The sequence below is a fragment of the Hyla sarda genome, chromosome 7 (genome assembly GCF_029499605.1).
Source record: "Hyla sarda isolate aHylSar1 chromosome 7, aHylSar1.hap1, whole genome shotgun sequence".
NCBI lineage: Eukaryota > Metazoa > Chordata > Amphibia > Anura > Hylidae > Hyla > Hyla sarda.
In genome coordinates this window covers 23,312,894-23,322,465 of record NC_079195.1, presented here as the reverse complement: position 1 = coordinate 23,322,465, position 9,572 = coordinate 23,312,894, and the positions used below count along the sequence as shown (strand labels likewise).

Genomic DNA, 9,572 nt, shown 5'->3' with positions numbered 1-9,572 from the left:
CCTCCAGCTATTGCAAAACTAAAACTCCGAGTATGTTGGATTATATAGTAGTATATAGTATAGGTCAGTGTTTCCCAACCAGGGGTGCCTCCAGCTGTTGCAAAACTACAACTCCAAGCATGCCCGGACAGCCGTTGGCTGTCCGGGCATGCTGGGAGTTGTAGTTTTGCAACAGCTGGAGGCACCCCTGGTTGGGAAACACTGACCTATACTATATACTACTATATAGTCCAACATGCTGGGAGTTTTAGTTTTCATTTGGGGCAGCTGTTGACCCACAGGCTGTACAGGGGCATGCTGGGAGTTGTAGTTAGTCACTAACTGCCACTCCTATATTTGGTTAAAAAATAAATAAATAAATAAGAAAAAGTGATCAAAAAGTCACATCAAAACAAAAATGGTTCTGTTAAAAACTACAGATCGGGGCGCAAAGAAATGAGTCTCATACCGGCCCCGTATAAGGAGAAATAAAACAGTTATAGGGGTGGGAATAGGACATAATTTCCCCCGCATATGTGTATCATGTGATGTTACGCATCTATAATTAATTATGCAAATTAGCACGGCCGGTATATATACATATATACACACACATTATATATTTTTGTTTTTTGCAAGAAAGGTGACAACCCTACCAGGGACTCTTACATAAACATTTGTGAATGTCACAGGATGAGTTCTCAAAGTGGATTAACTTGTATTTTAGGTGCAGTGACCTACAGAGAGGTAATTATCTGCCGCCTTCCAACCCACTGTCGTAAGGTGATCGCCCATCTTCTGATGTGGACGGGGAACGTCTGACAAAGCTTTGTGAGGACTATAATTAAGGTGACCAAGCTGTTGTCATTGTCATTCTATGACTATGCGGGTAACTCTGCTTCCCTGGGTGACAACCAGAGGCTGCCATGGTGACCATATTGGTGGTCACCTAATTGTCTTGTGTGATGTCCTAGTACGGGATATCATCTTACAGTCCTGTCAGGTGGAGTCCCTGTACGTCCTCAGGGCTCGCCTGCAGTGTTCCCTCATAAAGTGTATAGGTTGTACATAAAGTGTAAAGGACCTTTGATATGGTTATTTGTCACATGATAATGGTTGTCTTAAGTTAAGTCTCATGTTTTGTTACCCAGAGAGCACCAGGTGACCAGATGACACGCAGCTAGCCTAGATGACACGCAGATGACACGATGACACGCAGCTATGGGCTCCTTGCTCAGTCCCCTTTATAAGGAAGGGAGGAGCTGCAATCTGCCTCTCTGATCATTAATTGCTCTTAGATCCTGAGGTCAAGTCCAGTCCAGACATCTCAGAGCCAGTGTCCAGCACATCTGGAGGCCTCAAGCCTAAAGTGCAGATCTGTAAGTCAAGTCATCTCTGTTTGCTGTCACCATCTTCAGTCAAGTCTATTATAGTCAGCGTGACTGTGCTAGAGTCTGTCAAAGACACTGCAAGTCCCAGCAAGTCCCTCGTGTTACTGGTCACCTCTCTGGGATCCCTACAACCCTGTAAAGACTGTTAGACCTGTTCAACTTCAGTAAAGCTACCGTTAACCTTAACCTATTATTTACCCCTGCCTAATCTAGGAGTAACGGGATTACCTTCGGGTGGTTACATAGGAAGACCACGCCCTGGCATCACGAACACTAAAGGGGTTAACACCATCTACCCCTGGGTAACACCATCTGCCCCTACACCTCACATAGCACCCCTGTGGCTCACCACACTTGCAAAGCAGAAACAGATACATAACATTTTTATTACTGAGCTATATGCAGGAAGGTACTAAAGGAGGTACAGAGATAGCAGTCGAACCCGGCCCACGTGCCTGAGATGGCCCCAGGACACCTCTGAAATCCAATAAGAAACTAATATCATAAATGGCCCATAGTAGACCAGGGCCCTGTTACAGATATTGTACTGGGGCCCAGGAGCTACAAGATATGCCTCTGGATATTTACCTGGATTTTTTTGTGACTTTGAACAAGTTCACTAGGCCGGCTGCAGACAGTAATATGAGCAGACAGTAATATGAGCACATAAGCATGGAAAGGGCCTCATCGCCCAAATATCTGGTGTAATGGCTGCCAGAAAATGGCCTTAAAGGACAACGGCAGTGGAAAACAAATTATTCCCTATCCGTGGGCGGTGCCAGCACGAGGCCCCCGCATTAGCGCTCCGTGTGAGCGCTAATGCGCGTAGCGTCGACCTAGAGAGGTCGACGGTTATGCCCCCTCCCCATACAGTTCTATGGGAGAGGCGGGGAGACACGAACACTTCCTTCTCGTCTCTCCCATAGAACTACATGGAGGAGGCGTGTTGTCCGCAACGTCATACTGCCGCCGGCATGCCTCTTGCACTGGAGAGCCGCAGCAGATCCGTGACCCCGTGCAGGAGATTGCGGGGGACCCAGCGTTCGGATAAGGTGTTGTGGGGATTAAATGGTATAAGTTACAAATGATGATTAAAGGGGTACTCTGCCCCTAGATTTCTTATCCCCTATCCAAAAGATAGGGGATAAGATGTTTGGTCGCGGGGGTCCGGATGCTGGGACCCCCTGTGTGGTGAGGGTGTTGGAAGGGCAGATGTGGTTAACCATATGTGTCCGTGACGCCAGGGCGTGGTTATCCTCTGCACCGCCTGAGGTATGGCCGCTGGTTCCTGGGCCAGGCACAGGGCAAATAATCATTCCGATGCAAGGCTAAGGAACAATGGCACTTTACTGAGGCAGACAAGGTGTTAAAGTCCTTACAGTTCAGTTTTTGGGCCCAAGGAGATGCTCAATGAACTTTAGAGAGCTTGTTGGCTTGCTGGGACTTGGACTGAATTGCGCAACCCATGCTGACTTTAGTGACTTGACTATCTTGACTATACTTGTCCCGTGTACTTGTGCTTACCGCCAGGCTTCGACTTTCACCTGCAGGGGTTACTGGTAGTAGCTGCGTGACTAGGCCTTGGATCGTGGGAAGCCACAGCGGCCGTACCCCCCGCGATCAGACATCTTATCCTCTATCCTTAGAATAGGGGATACGATGTTTAGGGGGCAGAGTAACCCTTTAAATTAGCTGTTAGCTCTGCACTGTGCAATCTCTTAAGACCCAAGTATCAGACTGTGTATGGGCCCCAGTAAGTTGGCCATATATACACTGCTCAAAAAAATAAAGGGAACACTAAGATAACACATCCTAGATCTGAATAAATTAACTTATCGTATGAAATACTTTCGTCTTTAGATAGTTGAATGTGCTAACAACAAAATCTCACAAAAATTATTAATGGAATTCAGATTTATCAACCCATGGAGGTCTGGATATGGAGTCACCCTCAAAATCAAGGTGGAAAACCACACTACAGGCTGATCCAACTTTATGTAATGTCCTTAAAACAAGTCACAATGAGGCTTAGTAGTGTGTGTGGCCTCCACGTGCCCGTATGACCTCCCTACAATGCCTGGGTATGCTCCTGATGAGGTGGAGGATGGTCTCCTGAGGGATGTCCTCCCAGACCTGGACTAAAGCCTCTGCCAACTCCTGGACAGTCTGTGGCACAACAAGGCATTGGTGGATGGAGCAAGACATGATATCCCATATGTGCTCAATTGAATTCCGGTCTGGGGAATGGGCGGGCCAGTCCATAGCATCACTGCCTTCCTCTTGCAGAACCTGCTGAAACACTCCAGCCACATGAGGTCTAGCATTGTCTTGCATTAGGAGGAACCCAGGGCCAATCGTGCCAGCATATGGCCTCACAAGGGGTCGGAGGATCTCATCTCGGTACCTAATGGCAGTCAGACTACCTCTGACAAGCACATGGGGGGCTGTGCGGCCCCCCAAAGAAATGCCATCCCACACCATTACTGACCCACCGCCAAATCGGTCATGCTGGAGGATGTTGCAGGCAGCAGAACGTTCTCCACAGCGTCTCCAGCGTCTGTCACGTGATCAGTGTGAACCTGCTTTCATCTGTGAAGAGCACAGGGCACCAGTGGCGAATGTGCCAATCTTGGTGTTCTCTGGCAAATGCCAAACGTCCTGTAAGGTGTTGGGCTGTAAGCACAACCCCCACCTGTGGACGTCGGGCCCTCATACCACCTTCATGGAGTATGTTTCTGACCGTTTGAGTGGACACATGCACATTTGTGAACTGCTGGAGGTCATTTTGCAGGGCTCTGGCAGTGCTCCTCCTTGCCCAAAGGTGGAGGTAGCGGTCCTGCTGCTGGGTTGTTGCCCTATTAAGGCCTCCTCCACGTCTCCTGATGTACTGGCCTGTCTCATGGTAGCGCCTCCATGCTCTGGACACTACGCTGACAGACACAGCAAACCTTCTTGCCACAGCTCGCATTGATGTGCCATCCTGGATGAGCTGCACTACCTGAGCCACTTGTGTGGGTTGTAGACTCATGCTACCACTAGAGTGAAAGCACCGCCAGCATTCAAAAGTGACCAAAACATCAGCCAGGAAGCATAGGAACTGAGAAGTGGTCTGTGGTTACCACCTGCAGAACCACTCCTTTATTGGGGTGTCTTGCTAATTGCCTATAATTTCCACCTGTTGTCTGTTCCATTTGCACAACAGCATGTGAAATTGATTGTCAATCAGTGTTCTTCCTGAGTGGACAGTGTGATTTCACAGAAGTGTCATTGACCTGGAGTTACATTGTGTTGTTTAAGTGTTCCCTTTATTTTTTCTAGCAGTGTATATAGCTGGACATACTGTATATTATATATAAAGAGAAGCCAGGTCCAGGCTGAGTAGGTGCACAAAACCTGATTAACCAATTGGCCAGTGGACTTCACTAATAAAGACACACATACACACCAATACTGTATTTTTTATTTATTTTTTTATTTAACATCCTCAGCTATCCACCTTCTTAGGCTAAGTCCACACATAGTATTTGATCAGCATTTTTGGCCAAAACCATATTGAAATATTTGCACTTTTTCGGTGCTTAGGACCCACTCCTGGTTTTAGCCGAAAAGATAGATCAAAATACTTACATAAGCCCTTAAGGACGCCACCTATTTTTACTGAAATGATCAAGCCCAATTTTTCAACTTTGGCTCTAAGTTGTAATAACTTTGGAATGCTTTTACTTAGCAATTTTGAGATAGTTTTTTGTGATATATTGTACTTTATATTAGTACATTTTTTGTTTAAATAATTTCCTATAGCATTCACTGTATAGTAAAAATTATGTTTTTTTATTTTTTATTCTGTGGGTCGGTACAATCATGGCGATACCCAATTTATATAGTTTTTCAGCCATAACTTTATTTTTTGCGGGACGAGCCATACTTTTTATTTGTACCATTTTTGCGAGACATGCTACCTTTTGATCTCTTATTTTACATTTTAGTCTAAAATTTTTTTTTTTGCTTTTTTTTCCCCCAGCGTTCACAGTGAGGGATAAATTACATTATCGTGAAAGTCATTAGGAATGTGGCACTACCTATTATGCATAGGTTTGGGCGTTTATCTCTTTTTTTTTTTCTTTTTTTTTGTGGTGTTAATACAGGGTTTTTATTGAGAAAGGGGCATTTATGCTATGCTGCAGTACATCTGTATTGCAGGACAGTATAACTGTCAGTATTACACTAGACATTTGCAATTCGTTTCGTAACGAACAAGGAACAAAACAAATTTTCCCGTTTTCGGATGCACGAAAAAAATAATAATCACAAAATCCCGATAAAGCATACGAATACGAATATACAGTTAATGAATGCATTCGTTAACTAACACATAACGAATATGCATGTTAACGAACAACTAATGCATTCGTTATCAGTATACCGAATGTCGGGGCCATGCATCAACTGCTATCCGGCAGCGCATAATGCTTAAGCTGCTGCTGGATAGCAGTTGAAGCAGCCCGGGCAGGTTCACTCACCTTTCCGCGCTGCTCCGGGCCTTCCTCCGGTGGGTCCTGGGCTGGTCCGGGGCCTTCATACGGGTCTCCCTCTGACATCGTCATGAAGCCGTCGAGCACGCCGTCCCGTCATCCAATAGGAACGGCGTGCGGCAGTGAAGTGATGACGTCGCTACGGAGGCCCAGTAAGGCCTTGCGGCAGACAACAGAGTACCGGAGAAGACCAGGAGAGCCCAGCGGAGTACCAAAGAGGACTAGGAGAGCCCAGCCGAGGCCCGGGGACACCATCGGGAGCAGCGGGGACATGTGAGTAGGACTTTACTTTTTTACATTGCACGAATCCCTCAACATATGAATTACCATCGTATGTTGAGGGATAATTAGACATGTGCAGAACCAAAAATCTGAATTAAAGAATGCATTAGTTGTTTTTAACGAATGGATCCGTTTTGTAAACGAATGCATCCGAAAACAGAAAACATTTTCGCGGATGCATCCGAAAACCGAATATGACAAATGCACAGCATTCCGAATATTAACAGAACTGCAAATTAAAAAAAAAAACGAAAATGAACAAAACTAAACAAAATTTTTGGTTCTCCACATGTCTATACTACACTGACATTCAGCCTGTGTGATCCGGCCTATGGCTGGACCTCACAGACTGCCATACTAGGCAGACAGGAGGCCAACAGCTGGTTTCCTGCTGCCATGGCAACCAACGCGACCCTGGATCACTTCGTGTATCGCCGTTGGTGAACAGGGGGAGCTCCCTCCCTCTTTCAGTGCTGTGGTGTCCCAGTACCGTATTGCATTCCGTACCTTGTATGGTGGTCCCCAAAGTCAGAGTAACTACGCTCAGGTAGGGTCCCCCCAAGTGGGACAGCCCCTAGTCGCCTCTTCTCTGCTAATTTTGTAATGTTTATACATGTATATATTTAATAATAATGTATATTTAATATAATGTATAGTATGCTTACCTTGCTAGCGTCGCAGGACCTTCGGTCATGTGACTATGTTTAATCCTCTATGGTATGTTGGAGGACCTTTGGAGGTCCTTGGGTCACATGCTACCCATAATGCTATGTAAAAGGTGATTGACAGAAGTATTGAACCAATTAACTCTAGTCCAGCCCCTGCCCATATAAGGGAGCTGTAGCCAATTATCGCTCTATTGGGTTGCTGCTCTCCTGGATGCCGGACTAGCAGGACGGATCTGCGCAACTTTCAAAGACATGCTAGGCCTGAAAACCTGCCGGCCTCAGCCTAAACTAAACCGTGAGTTTTAAACTAATCCCCGCTAAAGCTAGCGTGACTACTGGACCGAAACTAAATCCCCTAAATCCAGTGGAACAGCGCATATCAGTCTAAGGACTCAAAATTGATTAAGGTCCCAACTTTTGTCAATCTCCAAGAGAATTTGCCTTTGTAGAGACTGTTCCTGTTGTGAAGTTGCATAAAATCTTCAGTAAAAGTTCCAACTGTTTTCAGCAAACTCCCTGGTTGTGGACATTCCATTATTTTATACCTCCCTATCGCTCTTGGGAAGGGTGGCGGTAGGACAAGAATTACAGAGGAGTCCACACCCTGGAATCACGAATAGAAAGGGTTAACCTGACACCCTTTAGTAACCGCACAGCTACACACCATATACCCTACTCCCACAGGCTATCGCAGTGCCATAGATGCCATGATCAGGACAGATCACAGCATGCGTGGAGTTAATGCTTCCATGACCATTGCAATCCCAGTATTGTCAGCTGCGGCGGGACCCTGGCTGTTATTGACATCCAGGTCCCGCCGGGGGTCTTCTGCAGTGCATCGCACTAAGCAGGATATCACTAGGATGTATGTATATGTCCAGTTGCTATAACATGTAGGCAACTGGGACATATTCATATGTCCTGTGGCGAAAAGGGGTTAATAGAAGTGTGAACCCCGCCTTGTCTGTTGACCATCTAAAATGTAATATTTTTAGTCATCCACTGGTCAATATTGCCTATTTGGCCTTATCTTATGGCCTCATACATACGACTATGGTACAAATCTGTACCAGTATCATATGTTTATTTTATTTGGATTATTGACCGAATTAAGTGAGGATGGATTTACTCTGTGTGTACAATCTGTGATAACTTAAAACCGCCTCATAGATTTGGGTCAAATTTACCATAATACCAGGTTAGAGGTGGATACAGAACCCTATTAAATTTGGCTAAAATCAGTATGATTGTATATGTTCTAGATATAAGCTTATGTGCTGCTGTGTTGGATCAATCCATTATTTTAAGTAGTTACTGTGCACTGGTTCGGTCCACAGTCAGCAAAGAGCAGGACTTGACACATTTGCTTTGAATTTAAAAGCCAAAATAAATAAAATAAAGAAGTTAGGAGCCAGGTTTTAATTATTATTATTATTATTGTTTTTTAACAAGTGCAATTTTTTTTTGTGTGTTGCTGTAGTTTAGATCAGTACCACTTATGCATAGTACTGACATTTTGATCACTTTCTATTCCATTCCTGGGATGTAATCTAAAATTAGCAATTTTGGCATTTGGAGTTTACACCGTTTACAGTGCAGGATCAGGAATGTGATAATTTAATAGTTTGGACACCAGGAGGGAAGGTGACAGGGAATACAGCAGGAGGGAAGGTGACAGGGGATGCAGCAGGAGGGAGGGTGACCCGGGGATGCAGCAGGGAGGGAGGGTGACCCGGGGATGCAGCAGGAGGGAGGGTGACAGGGGATGCAGCAGGGAGGGAGGGTGACAGGGGATGCAGCAGGGAGGGAGGGTGACCCGGGGATGCAGCAGGAGGGAGGGTGACCCGGGGATGCAGCAGGAGGGAGGGTGACCCGGGGATGCAGCAGGAGGGAGGGTGACCCGGGGATGCAGCAGGGAGGGAGGGTGACCCGGGGATGCAGCAGGGAGGGAGGGTGACCCGGGGATGCAGCAGGGAGGGAGGGTGACCCGGGGATGCAGCAGGGAGGGAGGGTGACCCGGGGATGCAGCAGGGAGGGAGGGTGACAGGAGTGGCAGCAGGGGTCCTGGGGCTGAATGGCAGCACTGCAGGTGGCAGTGGAGTTATTACTACCTGGGCAGAGCAGGGGCCGGTGTACACTCTCCCCTCCCACATACGGCAGCGTCCACAGCACCACCCACTGGAGGGTGCATTGCAGGGCACTTTCTTATGGCAAGAACACAGTAACTGAGGCCAGAACACACCCTCCACTACCGCTCCTCTCCAGCCACACCACAGCCTTGCTTTCAGGAGGCAGCATAGGAGGTTCTAAATTAGAGGAAGTGTGGGAGGAGCTACTGCCAGCCATCACCAGGGGAAGCACAGAGCAACGCTCTTCTCAGCACATGTGGCACTAGATTAACGCTGGGTGATTAATGTTGGGTGTATCTAAATGCTATACACCCACTGTGCTCGGGCTGACAAACACCTAGGATTTGTGGAGCCCTGGCTAAAAGGCTGTGTGGAGTTAGAGAGAGGAACAAAAAGCAAACAGTACAAATAGTAAAAAAATGAGCAGCAAGACGAGACGAAGAATGTGCATGAAGAAGAAAGGGCACGTAGACTCCAAAAAACGAGGAAACAAAATGCCCTGAAAATTTTTTTTCTAAGAGCCTGAAAGAAAAAAATGCTGAATGGCGAACAAACGAGGAATAGTCGGTCTACAAGAATAACAGAGCTCCT

General features: G+C 46.4%; 1 protein-coding gene and 1 long non-coding RNA gene across 4 annotated transcripts in view; one reads left to right on the top strand and one right to left on the bottom strand.

The window, feature by feature from the left end:
* Positions 1-9,572, bottom strand: part of LOC130281862 (uncharacterized) — a 97,301-nt gene that overhangs the window by 54,047 nt on the left and 33,682 nt on the right. The gene's annotated exons all lie outside the window — the stretch shown is intronic.
* LOC130281863 (uncharacterized) overlaps positions 1-9,572 on the top strand; it is a 106,946-nt gene that overhangs the window by 64,480 nt on the left and 32,894 nt on the right. The window contains exon 3 of the long non-coding RNA XR_008846138.1: positions 707-828. This is a non-coding gene — a long non-coding RNA (uncharacterized LOC130281863). The remainder of the gene's footprint in view (positions 1-706; positions 829-9,572) is intronic.